Below are 19,077 nucleotides of genomic sequence, written 5' to 3'. Positions count from 1 at the left end.
AATTTAGTAAGGGTCTCTTTTATTGTTCTATTTATTCTTTTTACCTGTCCTGAGCTCTGGGGTCTATAGGCACAATGTAATTTCCAATTAATCCTTAATATCCTGGCGAGCCCTTGACTTACCTGAGAAACGAAGGCCGGCCCGTTATCTGACCTAATTACCTTGGGATGTCCGAATCTAGGAAAGATTTTTTCCAGAATTTTCTTGGCTACTATGTGTGCCATTTCTTGCCGGGTGGGGTAGGCTTCTACCTATCCTGAAAAGGTATCTACAAACACCAGTAAGTACTTATATCCAGCATAGTGAGGTTTTACTTCAGTGAAGTCTATTTCCTAATAGACTCCTGGGCGGTTACCACGAGTTCGTTTCCCTCCTGGCACTCGGGTAGCCCTAGCGTTTACCTGTTGACAGACCTTACAGGCAGATGTCACTTGTTCTACGAGAGTACTTGCCTTTGGGATTAGAAAGTCAGTTTTTTCAATCAGTAATTTTAGCTTTCAATTACTCAAGTGTGTCCAGGCATGCATCTGCTGGATCATTGCCAGGGCCTCCTTTTGGGGAAGGACTATTTTTCCTCCTTTTTCCCAGTTTTTAGTGTCTTTGTTTTCTATAGCCCTTATGGCTTTTGCTTCTTCCTGGTCTTCTGGGGTTTAATAGTTATGTGGCTGGTTTCGTCAGGTTCTGTGGCTAGGGTCAGTACTTCCGCTATGGCGGCTTGCCTGGCCACTTGGTCAGCCTGTCTGTTTCTTACTGCGACTGGATCCTGTCCTTTCTGATGCCCGGGGCAGTGAATTATAGCCACTTCTTGAGGAAGAAAAAGGGCTTTTAATAAGGCAATTATTTTAGTTTTGTTCTTGATTTCTTTTCCTTCTGAGGTTAGGAGACCTCTTTTTTTATAAATACCTCTATGAGTATGAGCCGTTGCAAAGGCATACCGGCTATCAGTATAAATGTTAGCTTTCTTTTCCATGGACAGCTCTAGGGCCTTGGTTAGTGCTATTAACTCAGCCTTCTGCGCAGACGTGCCAGGAGGTAGTGATTGTGCCTAAATGGTGTTGTGGCCATCTACTACCGCTGCTCTCGCCCTCCGGGTACCTGAGTCAAAGTAACTGCTGCCGTCTGTGTACCAAGTGTGATCCGCGTCTGGAAGTTCTTGGTCTTTAAGGTCTTCTCGCGTTCCATGGGTCTTAGCCAGTATTTGCCGACAATCGTGTGGGCTTAGTTGGTCTTCTGGTACCGGCAGCAGCGTGGCAGGGTTTAAGGTGACCGGAGGGCCAAACTGGACGTGGTCCGCATCCAGTAGGAGGGCCTGGTAGTGAGTTAGGCGTGCGTTGGTTATCTACCGGTCCGGGGGCTGCCGCACTATGGCCTCTAGGGCATGTGGGGTAATAACAGTTAGTGGCTGCCCAAGGGTTAACTTAGCAGAGTCCTTGACCAGCATAGCGGTGGCTGCCATGATGCGAAGACACGGGGGCTAGCCGGCCGCCACAGGGTCTAGCTTTTTAGACAGGTACGCTACCGGTCTTTTCCAAGGCCTTAATTTTTGGATCAGGACTCTTTTGGCAATCCCTTGCCTCTCATCTAGGAAGAGGGTAAAGGGCTTTGAGGTGTCTGGTAACCTAAGGGCTGGAGCAGACAAGAGGGCCTTTTTTAGTGCCTCAAAAGCCAATTGATGCTCTGCCCGCCAGGTGAAAGGGGTGCTCTCCTTGGTGAGTGCATAAAGGGGGGCGGCCAGTTCAGCAAAACCGGGTATCTACAAGCGACAGAACTTAGCAGTTCCTAAGAATTCACGTACCTCCCTGGGATTTCGTGGTGGTGGAAGGTGAGCCACTGTCTCTATGCACCCAGGGGTGAGCCACCTTTTTCCTTTACTCAGGATATACCTCAGATATGTTACCTTGGTCTGACAGAGCTGTGCCTTCTTGGCGGATGCCTGGTATTCTTTTTCACCCAGTGCCTGGAGTAGATGCCTGGTACCTTGTATACAGGTTTCTTTTGTAGGAGCAGCCAAGAGGAGGTTATCTACATACTGGAGTAGGGTCACTTCTGGATTTTGGGTCCGGAAGTCGGTCAGGTCTCAATGAAGAGCCTCATCGAAGAGAGTGGGAGAGTTCTTGAATCCTTGGGGAAGCCGGGTCCAGGTCAATTGGCCTGAAATTCCTTTCTCAGGATTCTTCCACTTAAAGGCAAAGAGTTCTTGGCTTTGGGGGGCCAGAGGTAAACAGAAGAAAGTATCTTTTAAATCTAATACTGTATACCAGTTATAGCCTGGGTTTAAGATGCTGAGTAAGTTGTAAGGATTGGGGACCGTGGGATGGATGTCCATGGTTCTTTTGTTAATTTCTCTCAAGTCTTGGACATGCCTGTAATCCTGAGTACCAGGCTTTTTTACTGGCAGAAGAGGAGTGTTCCAGGGCGAGCGACAAGGTCGCAACACTCCGAGTTCTAGAAATTTGTTAATGTGCTGCCGAATTTCTATATGAGCCTCTCGGCTTACGGGATATTGCTTGATAGACACGGGCACCGCCATGGGCTTTAAATCAATTATGATTGGGGCTTGATACTTGGCCTGCCTGAGTCCTCCCGTTTCCGCCTAAGCTTGGGGAAAATCTTGCAACCAAACATCGGGGAGGCTAGTGATGACCGGAGCGTCGAAAAGCCGATATTCATCTTGCAGAGACACAGTTAAGATTTGGATGGGCTGACCATCCCGATCTAATACTTGGGCCCCTGTCTCGGAGAAATGGATTTGGGCTCTGAGCTTGGTCAGAAGATCTCGCCCTAGGAGGGGGTACGGGCATTCAGATACTACCAAGAAGGAATGTGTCACCATTCCTCGTCCAAGATTAACTGTCCGGTGGTTAGTCCACTTGTGCAATTTTCCCCCTGTTGCCCCCTGGACCTAGGATGTGCGGGAAGACAGGGTCCTGTCTGCCTTTGTCAAAACTGAATGTTGGGCCCCTGTGTCCACTAAGAAGGTGGTGGGGTGCCCCCCTACAGAGAGAGTTAGCCGGGGCTCGGGGGGGGCTCCAGAGCCTTGACACCTCTATTCGCTATCTTCACCTAGGGTGAGGACAGCGGCAGGTTTCTTTTGGTCTTTAGGACGCTTGGGGCAATCTTTGATCCAATGTCCCCGTTCTTTGCAGTAGGCACACTGGTCTTTTTCTGCTTTTGGCCGCCTCCGCTTCTCTCCTTCTCTCCTTGGTCCTTTTTTTTTCACAACTGCCGCCAGGATTTTTGTTAAATGCTTATTCCTCACTCGGTCCTTACGATCCTCTCGCTCCATCTGTTCCTTCGCTAACCTGGCTTCCTTTTTCTCAGGGGTTTCCCTCTTATTATACACTTTTTCTGCCTCCTTAACCAATTCCTGTAATCTATAGGTTTGGATCCTATCTAGCCTTTGGAGTTTTCCTTTGATATCTAATGCAGCTTGGTCTATGAATGTCATAGCTACGGTAGCCTTAAGTTCTAGGGCCTCTGGATCGAATGGGGTATACATTCGGAACCTTTCCAGAAGCCTTTCTATGAAGGCTGCCGGGCTTTCGTCCTTTTCCTGAGTTATGGTCCTTACCTTGGCCAAATTTGTGGGGCGTTTTCCTGCCCTTTTGAGACCTGCCAACAGAGCCTGGCGATAGATTCGGAGACTCTTCTTACCTGGTGCCATTTCATAGTCCCAGTCCGGGCATGTGAGGGGAAATCCCTCGTCTATTTTATTGGGAAGTTGGGTTGGGAGGCCTCCTGGTCCTGGCACATTTTTCCGGGCCTCCAGGAGGACTCGCTGCCTTTCTTCAGTGGTTAGGAGGACCTGCAAAAGGTGCTGGCAATCATCCTAAGTGGGCTGGTGAGTGAGGAGAATGGATTCTATCAACGAGGTTAGGGCCTGGGGGTCTTGGGAAAAGGAAGGGTTATGGGTTTTCCAGTTGTAGAGGTCAGAGGCAGAGAAGGGCCAGTACTGGACCGTGCGATTGACGGTACAGAGGGGAAAAAGGGAGGATTGCCAAGTGGAAGGGCCATCTGGGTCCTCAGTCCGCCACAAGCGGAGACGAGGAGGTGTCAGTGGCGGTGTCCGAGGGGTGAGTTTGGGCGGGGCTGGAGAAGGAGACGGGGTGGAGGGAGGGGCCGAGGGAGAAGTTGGAGAAAGGGTAGGGGCCGAGGCGGTAGAGGAAAGAGCTGGGGACAAGAGGGGGCAAGGGTGAAGTGTAAGGTGGAGGTCTCAGAAGGGGGTTTTGAGGTGGAGGAGGCAGGGGGTCAAGAAGGAGGAGATCCCTCTGGGGTTCATCTGGGAGGACTGGCTTATGCGGGTCTGGATTCCGATTCTTCAGGGCTTCTAAGGCAAGGAGGGTAGATTGGGATGGGGAAGGGGAATGGAGGAAGGGTTTCACCTAAGAGGGAGGACTTCGGACCAGATCCTCCCAAGTAATTATGTAGCCCACCTGGTCTGGGTGTCCGAGTGGCCCAGGATCCATCACTTTTGCTTTAATCTGCAAGATAATTGAGAGGTTAAATGTTCCGTCCCGGGGCCACTCTCCATGGAGGGTTGGCCATTCGGACGAGCAGAATGTTTTCCATTGTCCTTTACGGACTTCTACAGAGAGGTGGTGGGCTCGAGCCCGGACGTCAGGGAAGTGAGTCATGGTCAGAGACAAAGGAGTCGTCAACGTTTGTCCTATTTCGTCCACGTATAACAAGGACAAAACGAAAGTAACAAAAACAAAGACCAGACAAGTAAGGAGAAGCCACGCGGCCAGAGAGTGGCGCCACAAGATTACAAAATATTGAGACGGCAGGGGCGACCTGCCTACAGATTTAAGGAGGCTGACTGAGTCGTCAGCCTTCTCCGAGACTACCGCCAGGGCGTCCCCCAGGGCGTAAGTGGGAAGGTGCCGGACACGTCTGTCCCCCTTCCCCACTTAATTCAGAAGGAGTACTCCCTAGAGTTCAGAGTTTGCCGGCAAGACAGACAGAACAAAATGAAAGTACCTGGTGGGTCCGTTCAGTCAGCAGTCCGTGGCCCGGGCCAGATGGGTCTCCGCCGGATGGGTCGGGGGTCCTCGGACGACCCCACTTCCCGGCCAATGCACCAAATGTTGGAACCGAACTGTCGATTCCCTCCTGGGCAGGGGTCGCCGCGAAGGATCACCGACACGAGATTCACAGCAGAGAGTTATTTATTACTAGCGCGCGGAGTGCTTGTTACAGGTTGTTTATATAGGCAAACACAAGTTCAAACACAGCTTAGGGCGCGAAATTCAAACAAAGCTTTAGGCACGTGGTAATTGGGTCTGTCTATGGCCTGAGCAAGGTATCTTGTTCTGATTGGTTGGGGCGGGACCTTAGGAGGTTCTTTCCTGGAATTGCTGATTCCGGGAACATCGGGGACATTGAGTCAGGGTGGGACCCCATGAGGTTATCAGGGTAGGACCTCATGAGGCTATCAAGGTAGGACCTCATGAGGCTATTTCCCGGAATTGTCTTTCTGTTTAGGTTCTGGGAACATCGGGGGGCTATCCGTGGCCATCTAGGGTTTAAGTTTCATGATGGCCAAGCTTTCTAAATTTTATAAGGCTTAGGAATTATGAGGCCTAGTTTCAACTCATGTCCTTATATTTCTGTTATTGTGGGAGAGGAATGTTCAGTGGAGCTTTCTATTCCACCATCTTGCTATGCCTCTCTTTTTTTCTGCTTTTAATTTTAGGTTTTCTCAGCAAAAATATCTATATATTCTGGATATTCAGTGAAGGAATGGAAAGTCTTTCCAAAATATTGTAATGAAATATATTACTAATCATTTGGGAAAAATGAACTTAATGCAGTTTTTTACTATATAAAAATAATTCAAAATTCAGGATGAATCCTATTCACCGTTAATCTTCTAGAGGAACATATAAAAGCACATTTTTGATTCTACAAGTGGGTGAAAGTTCCATAGATGATGCAAAAACTAACAACTATACAGGAAAATGTATAAAGTATAATAATCAATAGTTATTGGTAAAAAATAAAAGGCATGTCATAAATATTTGCTTAAATATTGTGTATTTGTGCATGAGAGAGATTCTTAACACTCAATAACAAAAGACAATTCCATAAAACTTGACAAAATAATTTAAAAGGCATGATTTATACATGAACCCTAGTAAGCATGGATAAAGTATTCAATATCTCTAGTTATCAGGGAAATGAAAATTAAATTCACAATAAAATTCTACTACTCACCTATCAGAATACCTAAAGAACAAAAACAAAACCAAAGCAGAATGACATACCAAATGCTTTTGGCAGAGAATCTGGACTCTCATATATCATTAGTCAGAATGTAAAATGGTTGAACCATTTCAAGGTAACATTTTGCAATTTCTCATAAAGTTACTATATACACCTACACAGCAATTCCACTTCTACGAATGTATCTAAGAGAAATAAGAATACATGATCACCCAAAGACTTGTAAAGCGTTTTTAAAAAGCTTCATTCACAACAGGGAAACATCTGAAATATCCCAAGTGCTCATCTGCGAGGGAATGGAGAGACAAATTGTGATATTTTCATATAAGGAAATACTACTCAAGAAAACAACACAATCTACTAAAAATGCAACAACATAAATGACTCTCACAGACATTTTGAATGAAAGAAAAAGCTAGACATAAACTAACCTACATTGTATGTGTCCATTTATATCAAATTCTAGAACAGGTAAACTAATTTAGAGTGATAGAAATCAGAAGAATGCTTTCCTATGGTTGAGGGGAAATTGACTAAAAAGGACAAGTAGAAACTCTGAGGTGATTGAAACGTCCTGTATTTTGAGGGGGTGTTGCTGGTTACATGAAAGTACACATTAGCAAAAGCTCATAAATGTATATGGTTTGAATCGGTTCATTTGACATTTATTGTAAATGAGCAATACTTGGTCGATAATTCAATCTGGAAAATTCTGTTCTTATTTTTTATCTTTCTCTCTCTTTATCATAAATACATTTATCTTATTTATGTTGAGTTAAAATAATCATTTAATAGTGAAGGTGAACTAAGTGCATTTTCACAGTTCAATGAAAAATCATTAGATAATGGATTTTCATAAGAAGAAATATAAACATGAAGGAAAGGATGGCTTAAAAAGGCTATAGTAACCAAAGCAAATTCTAAAACAAGTTGGTAAACTTTAATAATAGTAATTACAAATATAGTTACAAATATACATACAAAAGCACACACACAGTCATGCATACATATGTGTGTGTGTGTGTATATATATGTATACATTATTTTGTTAACAAAGTGGGGCTAAAAGAATATAAAAGAGTGTGAAAGACAAGAGTAATGGAAACTTAAAACTTTCTCAAATTTCTTATAAAGGTCTAGCAGATATTAAAATACTGATGTAATGGAGACTTTTTAAGAAAAAAAGCAAAAAGATTGTTATGTATACCTGCTGTATATTAAGAATTGCAAAATAATAGAATCATGATATCTGAATTAAAAAAATTGTAGGGAGAGGGTGGTAAGAAACAAGTTGAGAAACAAAGCAAAATCATTTAAGAAAAAGAGAAAACACTGTTATATAAACATAATAGATATAAACACAGTAGACTCACATTAAAATACAGAGACTCAGATTAGATTTTAAAACTCAAATATAGGATATTTACAATAAACACACCTGAAATGCAATATATAGGAGAAAGGTAGAAAAAGGTATATAAATACAAACAAAGGAAAGTTGTTACAGCAGTATTAATATGAGACAAAATGTAAGGAAGATGAAAATCAATGGCAGAAAGAAAATTATAGGCATGGGCCATCGTGCCTGGCTTCTAATATTCTTTAAATACTTTGAGAACCAGAAAATTGAGGCATTGCTTTATGATAAAAGAAAAATCTACTAAGAAAATGATAAGTCTCCAATCTCATCTGACCACATTCCCTGACTTGTTCGTTACATGTCAACCACACCCTCTTTTGTTTTCTTTTGTTTCTCAGAGACACTTCGTTTCTTACCATCTCCAGACTTATGCTCTTGCTGTTCCCACAGCTTAGAATGGTCTGCTTCCAGATTTGAGAGTGGCTGCCTCCTTTGCAACATTCAGATCTCACCTATAATGTCACCTATTCAAGGCCGGGCGCGGTGGCTCACGCCTGTAATCCCAGCACTTTGGGAGGCCGAGGCGGGCGGATCACAAGGTCAGGAGATCGAGACCACGGTGAAACCACGTCTCTACTAAAAATACAAAAAATTAGCCGGGCGCGGTGGCGGGCGCCTGTAGTCCCAGCTACTCAGGAGGCTGAGGCAGGAGAATGGCGTAAACCCAGGAGGCGGAGCTTGCAGTGAGCCGAGATTGCGCCACTGCACTCCAGCCTGGGTGACAGAGCGAGACTCCGTCTCAAACAAACAAACAAACAAAAAAACAGAAAAACCTATTCAAAAATGTTTTCTGTGACTAGCTATCTGAAGTAGCCCTACACATACTCAGTCACTCCTGGTCACATTATTTACTTTTATTTACTTTACAGTACTCAATTATCTAAAATTACCATATTTATATATTCCTTCATCTCTCTACCCCCACCATAATGAGAACTCTCTTAGTGCTGGAAACTTGTTGATCTCATTCATTGTCATAATCACCCGTATTTCAACTAGTCTCTGATATACAGTAGGTGCTCAATAAATATTATTGAATAACTCTGAGGGCCAGGCGCGGTGGCTCAAGCCTGTAATCCCAGCACTTTGGGAGGCCGAGACGGGCGGATCACGAGGTCAGGAGATCGAGACCATCCTGGCTAACACGGTGAAACCCCGTCTCTACTAAAAAATACAAAAAACTAGCCGGGCGGGGTGGCGGGCACCTGTAGTCCCAGCTACTCGGGAGGCTGAGGCAGGAGAATGGCGGGAACCTGGGAGGCGGAGCTTGCAGTGAGCCGAGATCTGGCCACTGCACTCCAGCCTGGGCGACAGAGCGAGATTCCGTCTCAAAAAAAAAAAAAAAGAATGAATAACTATGAAATAAAAATTTATCGGCCTGGCGTGGTGGCTCATGCCTGTAATCCTAGCACTTTGGAAGGCCGAGGCTGGCGGATCACTCGAGGTCAGGAGTTCAAAACCAGCCTGGCCAACTTGGTGAAACCCAATCTCTAATAAAAATCCAAGAAAATTAGCTGAACGTGTCGGCAGGCGCCTATAGTCCCAGCTACTTGGGAGGCTGAGGCAGGAGAATTGCTCGAACCTGGGAGGCAGAGGTTGTAGTGAGCTGAGATGGCATCACTGCAATCCAGCCTGGGTGACACAGTGAAACTCCATCTTAAAATAAATAAATAAATAAATAAAAATAAAGTGTATAATTTAGTAGGGCTTTATACCTTACATTATTCATGGGACATTTAATATATATATATTTTTTGAGATGGAGTTTCCCTCTTGTTGCTCAGGCTGGAGTGCAATGGTGCGATTTCAGCTCACTATAACCTCCACCTCCCAGCTTCATGCGATTCTCCTGCCTTAGCCTCCCGAGTAGCTGGGATTACAGGCATAATCCATCCTTCCTTCCTTCCTTCCTTCCTTCCTTCCTTCCTTCCTTCCTTCCTTCCTTCCTTCCTTCCTTCCATCCGTCTTTCCTTCCTTCCTTCCTTCTCTCTCTCTCTCTCTCTCTTTCTTTCTCTCTCTCTCTTTCTTTCTTTCTTGATGGATTCTCGCTCTGTCACACAGGCTGGAGTGCAGTGGTGCGATCTCAGCTCACCACAACCTTCACCTCCCAGTCTCAAGCCATTCTCCTGCTTCAGCCTCCCAAGTACAGGCGCCCACCACCATGCCTGGCTAATTTTTGTATTTTTAGTAGAGATGGGGTTTCACCACACTGTCCAGGCTGGTTTCAAACTCCTGACCTCTCGGTCCTCCCACTTCCACCTCCCAAAGTACTGGGATTACATGTGTGAGTCACTGTGCCTGGCCCTCAAGTACCATATTTTTTTATTTTTTTTTGAGACAGAGTTTTGCTCGTGTTGTCCAGGCTGGAGTACAATGGCACGATCTGATCTTGGCTCACTGCAAACTCCGCCTCCCGGGTTCAACTGATTCTGCTGCCTCAGCCTCCCAAGTAGCTGGGACTACAGGCGCCCACCAACACGCCCAGCTAATTTTTTGTATTTTTAGTAGAGATGGAGTTTCACCGTGTTAGCCAGGATGGTCTTGATCTCCTGACCTCATGATCTGCCCGTCGTGGCCTCCCAAAGTGCTGGGATTACAGTCGTGAGCCATTGTGCCCGGCCACCTGTTATGATTCTAAGAAGCAACCACTGGCATTATGTGCACTTTACACTTACGGAAACCGAAACATACTAATGTCAAACTGTAAATTATGAGTGATTATTATTATTACTTTTTAAAATGGAGGGATGGGTGTGAGGATGTGGTGGCTAACGTCCATAATCCCAGTGTTTGGGAGGCCAAGGCAGGAGGATCACTTGAAACCAGGAGTTCCAGATGACCCAACATAGCCAAATCCTGTCTCTACAACACAAAACAAAACAAAACAAAACTAAGCAGGGCATGGTGGTGTGTGCCTGTACTCCAAGCTCCTTAGGAGGCTAAGGCAGGAGGATCTTTTGAGCCCAGAGATTAGAGGCTGCAGTGAGCTATGATTGCTCTACTGCACTCCAACCTGGGCAATGGAGTGAGACTCTGTCTCAGAAATAAATAAATAAATAAATAAATAAATAAATAAATAAATAGGAAAGAAAAAGGAAAGAGAAAAGAAAAAAAGGAAATATGAAACCATTGGTTGGATGCACTGGCTCACGCCTATAATCCCAGCACTTTGCGAGGCCGAGGCAGGCAGATCACCTGAGATCAGGAGTTAAAGACTAGCCTGACCAATGTGGTGAAACCCTGTCTCTACAAAAAAACAAAAATTAGCCAGGCATGATGGCGGGTGCCTGTAATCCCAGCTACTCAGGAGGCTGAGGCAGGAGAATCGCTTGAACCCGGGAGGCGGAGGTTTCAGTGAGCCAAATCATGCCATTGCACTCCAGCCTGGGTAACTGAGTGAGACTCTGACTCCAAAAAAAGAGGAAACTATTGGTTACATAACTAGTGGGTGGAAATAGGAGGAAATAGAATCCAAATTCAGGTTGTTTGATTCCATGACTGAAACATAAAAGAATTTGAAAAAAGTCTAAGGAACAATTGAATTTTGAGATTCCTGGGCCTTTAACGTCAATGCAAGCTAACCTATTAAGTGCTGGAAATGCCTTCTGTCTTTATCCGGGAGGTTGTACATAAGTAAACATTCATTAAGACATTTATAGGCCAGGCACGGTGGCTTACACCTGTAATCCCAGCACTTTGGGAGGCTGAGGCAGGCAGATCACAAGGTCAGGAGTTCAAGACCAGCCTGGCCAACATGGGGAAATCCCATCTCTACTTAAAAAATACAAAAATTAGCCGGGCATGGTGGTGTGCACCAGTAATCCCAGCTACTAGGAGGCTGAGGCAAGAGAATTGCTTGAACCCAGGAGGTGGAGGTTGCAGTGAGCATAGATCAGGCCACTGCACTCCAGCCTGGGTGACAAGTGAGGCTCTGTTTCAAAACAAAGATATTTACTTGAGGTTTGTTCACCATATAGAAGTTGTTTCTCAATTCAAATTTAAGAAAACAACTAGTACCATTAGCAAATGATGCTTTCTTTTCGTTTCCTTTTTTTTTTTTTTTTTTTTTAGACATAGTTTTATTCTGTTGCCCAGGCTGGAAGTGCAATGGTACACTCTCTATTCACTGCAGCCTTTGCATCCTAAATTCAAGTGATTTTCCTGCCTCAGCCTCCTGAGTAGCTGGGATTACAGGTGACCGCCATCATGCTCCGCTAATTTTTGTATTTTTAGTAGAGATGGGGTTTCACCATGTTGGCCAGGCTGGTCTCGAGCCCCTGACTTCAGGTGATCTGCCTGTCTTAGGACTGCCACAGTGCTGGAATTACAGGCCTGAGCCACCGTGCTCGGCCTAGCAAATGCTTTCTTGAAACTGAATTTCCTGAACATTACACTATGTGCCCTAGCTTTGAACTCTGGTTTTTTGTTGTTGTTGTTGTTGTTTTGTGCTTTTTTTTTGAGATGGAGTCTTGCTCTGTTGCTCAGGCTGGAGTGCAGTGGTGTCCTCTGGGCTCACTGCAACCTCTGCCTCCCAGATTCAAGCAATTCTCTCCCTCAGCCTCCCGAGTAGCTGGGATTACAGGCGGCTGCCACCATGCCCGACTAATTTTTGTATTTTCAGTAGAAATGGGGTTTCACCACCTTGGCCAGGCTAGTCTTGAATTCCTGACCTCCTGATCCACCCACCTTGGCCTCCCAAAGTGCTGGGATTACAGGCAGGAGCCACCGCACCTGGCTGAACTCTTTCTTTTACACAATTAAACTTATTTGCTCCTGGTGGCTGGGACCTCTTGCTCCCTCTTCCTCCAACTCCCTCTTCCTCCAACTGAAATACTCTGATGTCCTGCAATAGTCTAGGTATACTATTTATTTATTTTTGTAAAAAGCTTTTAATACTAGTCAATTGCAGTAGTGAGAAGGTGGAAAATTGTAGAACAAGGAGTTTGATCTGTAACTGACCCTGAACAATCAATTGGGATAACTCACTACCTAGATAATTCACTCTTTGGACGCTGTATTAGGGTCAACAGCTTTATTTTATCCCACATCAGCTAACTGGAGCAACAGCTAAGGTCAAGATAAGAGAATTGTCATAGGTGCTGGACTTTTCTCTCCCCAACATCATCATCACTTCACCTTCCTCAACTCCACCCACATGTTCTTCTTCCTCCTTCTCTAACACTTACTGAGAAATTGAGGAGGTGATTCTCTTCTGGCCAACAATATTATACTGTTCCAGAGCAACGTTCTATGTTTGCTAAACTTTGAAAGGCATTCTTAGATATTCCTCCTCTCCCTGCAGGCTCTAGGGGTGAAAAAGAAATCCCTTTTTACAGTAGGTCAAAGATCCCCTGAGGGTAGGGTGGGAAAGAGGAAGTCATAAATACGCTGGCAACAATAGTGTTGGTCAAGGTCAGGACTATTTTTTTTTTCCTCCTATTTTTCAGGAGCCAAAACCAGTCAGGACTATTTTTGACAATTCGGTTTGATGGTTTAGTCTTCTGAACCCTCCAGTAGACCTTAGAACTTGGTATACACAGTAATTCCATCCTTGAATATTAAAAGCCTTTAGTTAGAGTAAGATCTGACAAATTCAAAGCTGAGCCATGAGTCAGAAATTGTTTTTCCCAGCACCATAGGAAAAAAAAATTTTAATAAAAAAAATTTTTAAAAGAAATCCTTTTTTTTTTTTTGAGACGTAATTTCGCTCTTGTTGCCCAGGCTGGAGTGCAATGATGCGATCTTGGCTCATCGCAACCTCTGCCTCCTGGGTTCAAGCGATTCTCCTGCCTCAGCCTCCTGAGTAGTTGGAATTACAGGTGCATGCCACCATCCCCGGCTAAATTTTGTATTTTTAGAGAGATGGGGTTTTACCATGTTGGTCAGTCTGGTCTCGAACTCCTGACCTCGTGATCTGCCCGCCTCGGCCTCCGAAAGTGCTGGGGTTACAGGTGTGAGCCACTGCACCTAGCTGCTTGTGTTTTTGTAGGTGTAACAGGCAAAATAAGTGAAGAATATGCTATATAATTCCATTTGTAATCTCTAAGTAGTTTCAGTAGCTGTGGGGTTCATCTTTCCATCACTGGTAATTGCAGAGTAACTCTACCTCCCAGAGGAAGGATGACTGCTTGTTGTAAATTACTCATTGTTCAAGGCTCATTGAATTGTCAGCGTAGGGGACCTGAGGCAAAGAGCATTGTTGTTTTCAAGAGTTATTTTGTATATCACATTGATGTGCAGTTTGTAAGGAAATGACTCCCCCTCTATTTGTTTACAAACCTTAGTTCTCATTTATGCTCCTTCCTTCATCAACAAACAATGATTTTCTACTTTTTGCCTGGTTCTTTCTAGAAGAGTAGTCCTTAAACAATAACATTCAGAAAAATCACCTGGTTTCAATGGTAGGCTGTCATAAAAAAAATAAAAAACACAGATTCCTGGTCCCTACAACCAAAGATTCCTATTCAGTGGTGAAGCCCATTAATCAGCATCTCTAACAAGCTCCCAGATATACTGAGGATGCTGGTGAATGAACCATACATACACTTCTAGGGCTGCAGACAAGACAATAAATAAAATAGGCAAAAATAAAAATAGGCCGGCATGGTGGCTTACACTTGTAATCCCAGCACTTTGGGAGGCCGAGGTGGGTGGATCACCTGAGGTCAGGAGTTCTAGACCAGCCTAGCCAACATGTTGAATCTCTATTAAAAATACAAAAAAATTAGCCGAGCATGGTGGTGTGTGTCTGTAATCCCAGCTACTCGGGAGGCTGAGGCAGGAGAATCGCATGAACCTGGAAGATGGAGGTTGCAGTGAGCCAAGATTGCGCCGTTGCACTCCAGCATGGGCAACAAGAGGGAAACTCCATCTCAAAAACAAACAAAAAAATTGCCCTCACAGAGCTTACTTTCTAGTGATAGTAAGGAGATAAATCAGATAGGTAGGTAGGTAGGTAGGTAGGTAGATAGATAGATAGGCAGATAGATAGATAGATAGATAGATAGATAGATAGATAGATAGATAGATAGATAGATAGATAGATAGAATGTATATTACCTGTGTCACCTGGCCAAAGGGTAGGTTCACGTTTGGTACATGTGTCAACCCAAGCTGCACTTGACCTTTTCTAATAATCTCCAACACTACCTATTGCCCTATCCAAATCCTATCACTTGAATTATTCAAAAAGTCTCCCATTTTGGTTTTGGTGGGATTTGGTCAGCTCCCTTGCTGCAACCTGTTTTATCAGCAAGGTCTTTATGACCTGTATTTTGTGCTGACCTCCTGTCTCATCCTGTGATTTAGAATGCCTTCACCATCTGGGAAGGCAGCCCAGTAGGTTTCAGCCTCATTTTCCCCAACTCCTATTTAAGATGGAGTCGTTCTGGTTCACAAGACTCTGATAGTAATCTGCTCACTAAGTGTTAGTTGCGGTGTTCTCTCACACAGCTCCCTCCTGTTGCACCCCTGCCTTTGAGTCCTGCTAAACAACAGTATTGGAATCCATCATTTTCTCTGGTGCCTTTGACCAAAAGGTTAATTTTCTGGAAATCCCTTCTCTCCACATTTTTCCTTCTCAGATCACTGAAGATTGTCCAGTCTTCCCTGTCCATCCCTCCCCGACCCCAACCTCCATTATTTGTACTTTCTTAGCATTCAGTGCAGTTTTTCCTGTACTTATTACATAACATTATAATTATAATTATCATTGTAATTGTCATTTTGGTCTATTCGATCTACTCTACTAAATCTTTTTTTTTTTTTTTTTTTGGAGATAGGGTCTCACTCTGCCTCCCAGGCTGGAATGCAATGGCATAATCTCAGCTCACTGCAACCTCCACCTCTCAGATTCAAGTGATTCTCCTGTCTCAGCCTCCCTAGTAGCTGGGATTACAGGCTTGCACCACCATGCCCAGCTAATTTTTGTGTTTTTAGTACAGACAACGTTTCACCATGTTGGCCAGGCTGGTCTTGAACTCCTGATCTCAGATAATCGGCCTTGCAAAGTGCTGGGATTACAGGCGTGAGCCACCGCGACCAGCCGTTAGCTCATTTTAACACATCCTTACTCCAGCCTGTTCCAAAACATCTAAAGTCAGACAGCTTCCTAAACCTCAACTTTATTCAAATTGCTTTCGTAAGCGAAGAATGTGGTAAGTTGGCCTTCCAGCCACCAGCCCCCTTCCCTTTGTTCTTTCACTCTGGAGGCTCTTACCCTAGACACGATGGGACAGGGAGCGGGGGATGGGGGAATTCAGCTCAGGCTTTTATGCAAAGGCCCCCTTCTGCAAAGAACAAAGCTTCTGGTACCTGCCCTTTGGAGAGCTGCGGGCAAACTCAACGTCGGTGAGTCTTGCTGGCCTTGACAACCCCCACTTACCAAACTGTGCTGATTAAGACGTTTTTCCCTTTTTAAAAGAAATCATCCTATTTCCTATGAGACACAGACTATCTGTTGGAACCGAACTGTCGATTCCCTCCTGGGCAGGGGTCGCCGCGAAGGATCACCGACACGAGATTCACAGCAGAGAGTTATTTATTACTAGCGCGCTAGGGTCCCAAGCTCTAAGTTGGCCCTGGGACCCCGACTGCTTGTTACAGGCTGTTTATATAGGCAAACACAAGTTCAAACACAGCTTATGGCGTGAAATTCAAACAAAGCTTAAGGCGCAAAATGATTGGGTCTAGCTATGGCCTGAGCAAGGTGTCTTATGCTAATTGGTTAGAGCAGGACCTTATGAGGTTTTTTTTCTGGAGTTGTTGATTCCGGGAACTTCGAGGCAGGGTGGGACCCCCGGAATTGGCAGGGTGGGACCCCATGAGGTTGTTTCCCGGAATTGGCAGGGTGGGACCCTATCAGGGTGGGTCCCTATCGAGGCAGGGTGGGACCCTATCCAGAGCCACCTGGTGTTAATTTTTTCTATATGAGGCCTAGTTTCTAAGTTTTATGAGGCCTAGTTTCACTATCTGCCTGAAGCATGACGTATCTAGTTCCACTCACCGGCTCCTTGATACCCCTATGGTTAATCTTCTCCCCAGTGGTGGTCTGAGAAGAAAAAAGATTACGCCCAATTTGACTTCCTTGCTTCGCACCCAGCAATACTTTGACTCTCAACAGTTGGAGTCTTTCCATTGTGAACAAAAGTCAGCTTGTGTGGGAGCAAAGCCAGCTGCTTTGGGTGCAGACCTAGGAGCAGAGTGCAGAGGAGAATGAGTCAAAGAGTTGTGTCTTCAAAAATTACATAATCGGGATTTGCTAAGAGTTTACTTTATGGTGTGGGAGATTGAAAAAGAGGAAGAAATCTTAGGTTTTTTGAATGTTGGGTTTGGGAATAGGAAGGAAAATCGAAAACTGTAGACTTTGTCCATGAATGTTAGTGCTGGAACCCCACTCTAAAAACTTTGTTCATTTGGAAAACACCTCCCTGTTTTAATTTAATTTAATTTAATTTAATGTAACTTAATTTAGGAGAGCTAAGTAATTAAACATGAGGCCAAAGTACATAAGAAAGTGGCAGTCTTTTATTGCAAATATGCACACACTCTCTGACGAGGTTCTCTGGTCCTCAGGTGTGGGGGGCCAGGGAAGTCGCGCCTGCGCTCTCGGGTGATGTTCTCCGGTCCACAAATGCAGGGCCGAAGAAGTCACACCGGCTACTGCCGGCTGCGGACCTTTAAGCATTGGTACTGGAAGGGGGAGGGCAGTGGGCGGGATAAGGGCATGATAGGGGCATCTCCATAGGCGTTGCCGGGTAAGTTTCGATCTCTTCGGATTGACATCACCTGGTGCATGCTCGGTTGATCTGCATCTTCCCGCGTGGGAAAGTTGGTGAGGAAGAACCCGGAAGCAACATGGATTGTGCCTTCTTGTTCACCTTCCTCCATTTTGTCCCTTCTCCCTCACCCAAACACTCCCTTCGCCCAGAAACACACACACACACACGATGGGCACTGAGTAGTCTTGAAAGACATGACAATATCACCAGACCTGAGAAGAAGCTAAAGAGCCAGAGGGAAAAAGTCAGAAGTCGACCACCTGGGAGGAGGGATAGACAAGAGACCAAACTAAAGGAAACTAAGGCAGGGGCTGAAAACAAGTACCATTTTCTTTTTTTTTTTTTTTTTGAGACGGAGTCTCGCTCTGTCGCCCATGCTGGAGTGCAGTGACGCGATCTTGGCTCACTGCAAGCTCTGCCTCCTGGGTTCAGGCCATTCTCCTGCCTCAGCCTCCTGAGTTGCTGGGACTACAGGCACCCGCCACCACACCCGGCTAATTTTTTGTATTTTTAGTAGAGATGGGGTTTCACCGTGTTAGCCAGGATGGTCTCGATCTCCTGACCTCGTGATCCGGCCGCCTCGGCCTCCCAAAGTGCTGGGATTACAGCCGTGAGCCACCGCGCCCGGCACAAGTACCATTTTCAACATTAACTGATACCTTGGCTTCATACTATGATGCTATGTTGTGTTTTACTATGACCTCAAAGTGAATGAAAGAGGAAAATGGAGCTAGTTGAAATTTCTGGCCAAACTAGACAGATTTTGAGACACTAAGTTATCTCAAATCAAGAAATCGCCCTAATGAGAATTTCAGTAACCTCAGATATTGAAGGTACATGCATCCCCACCCCCACCCCCCCCCTTTTTGAGACTAGTCTCGCTCTGTAGCCCAGGCTGGAGTGCAGTGGTGCGATATGGGCTCATCACAACCTCTGCCTCCCAGGTTCAAGGGATTCTCCCGCCTCAGCTTCCGGAGTAGCTGGGACTGCAGGCGCCCACCACCACGCTGGGCTAATTTTTGTATTTTTAGTAGAGACGGGGTTTCGCCATGTTGGACAGGCTGGTTTCGAACTCCTGACCTCAGGTGATCCACCCGCCATGGCCTCCCAAAGTGCTGGGATTACAGGGGTGAGCCACCGCACCCGGCCTTTTTCTTTATTTTTAAAGTTTTATCGCATTCCTGTTGAACCATTCCTGATTTAAAAGTTGGAAACGTGATGAACCTGGAAGTATTTATTGCTGGGTTTGTCTTCAGGTTCTGTTACCCGGTTTTCTAGTTCCCGACCTCGTCTGGGTTACTCCGCAGTTACTTTTGCATTACAATGGCCTTGGTGAGACTGGCAGACGGGATTAACTGAGAATTCACAAGGGTGGGCCAGTGGGGGTGTGCCCGCCAGGAGGGGTGGGTCTAAGGGTGATAGAGCCTTCATTATAAATCTAGAGACTCCAGGATTTTAACGTTCTGCTGGACTGAGCTGGTTGTCTCCTGTTACTGTGTAGGCGACTCTCTTTATCCCAACTTCTTGATACTTCTGCTTCTGGAGGTCATATTTCTCTAACATCTTCCAGAAAAGTCTTGAAGCTGCCTTAACCTTTTTTCCAGTCTACCTCTTAAATTTTTTTCTCCTCTTCCTCAATACTAACAGGAGTGT

At 45.2% G+C, this 19,077-nt stretch overlaps 1 pseudogene; it reads right to left on the bottom strand.

Annotated features, from left to right (window-relative positions):
* LOC105488022 (E3 ubiquitin-protein ligase CCNB1IP1-like) overlaps positions 1-2,530 on the bottom strand; it is a 71,935-nt pseudogene extending 69,405 nt beyond the window's left edge.
* Between the last annotated feature and the right edge of the window lie 16,547 nt (positions 2,531-19,077).

This window comes from Macaca nemestrina (genome assembly GCF_043159975.1).
Source record: "Macaca nemestrina isolate mMacNem1 chromosome X unlocalized genomic scaffold, mMacNem.hap1 SUPER_X_unloc_1, whole genome shotgun sequence".
Lineage (NCBI taxonomy): Eukaryota > Metazoa > Chordata > Mammalia > Primates > Cercopithecidae > Macaca > Macaca nemestrina.
Note: the sequence above shows the minus strand (reverse complement) of the source record. Positions and strands in the feature narration are given on the sequence as shown.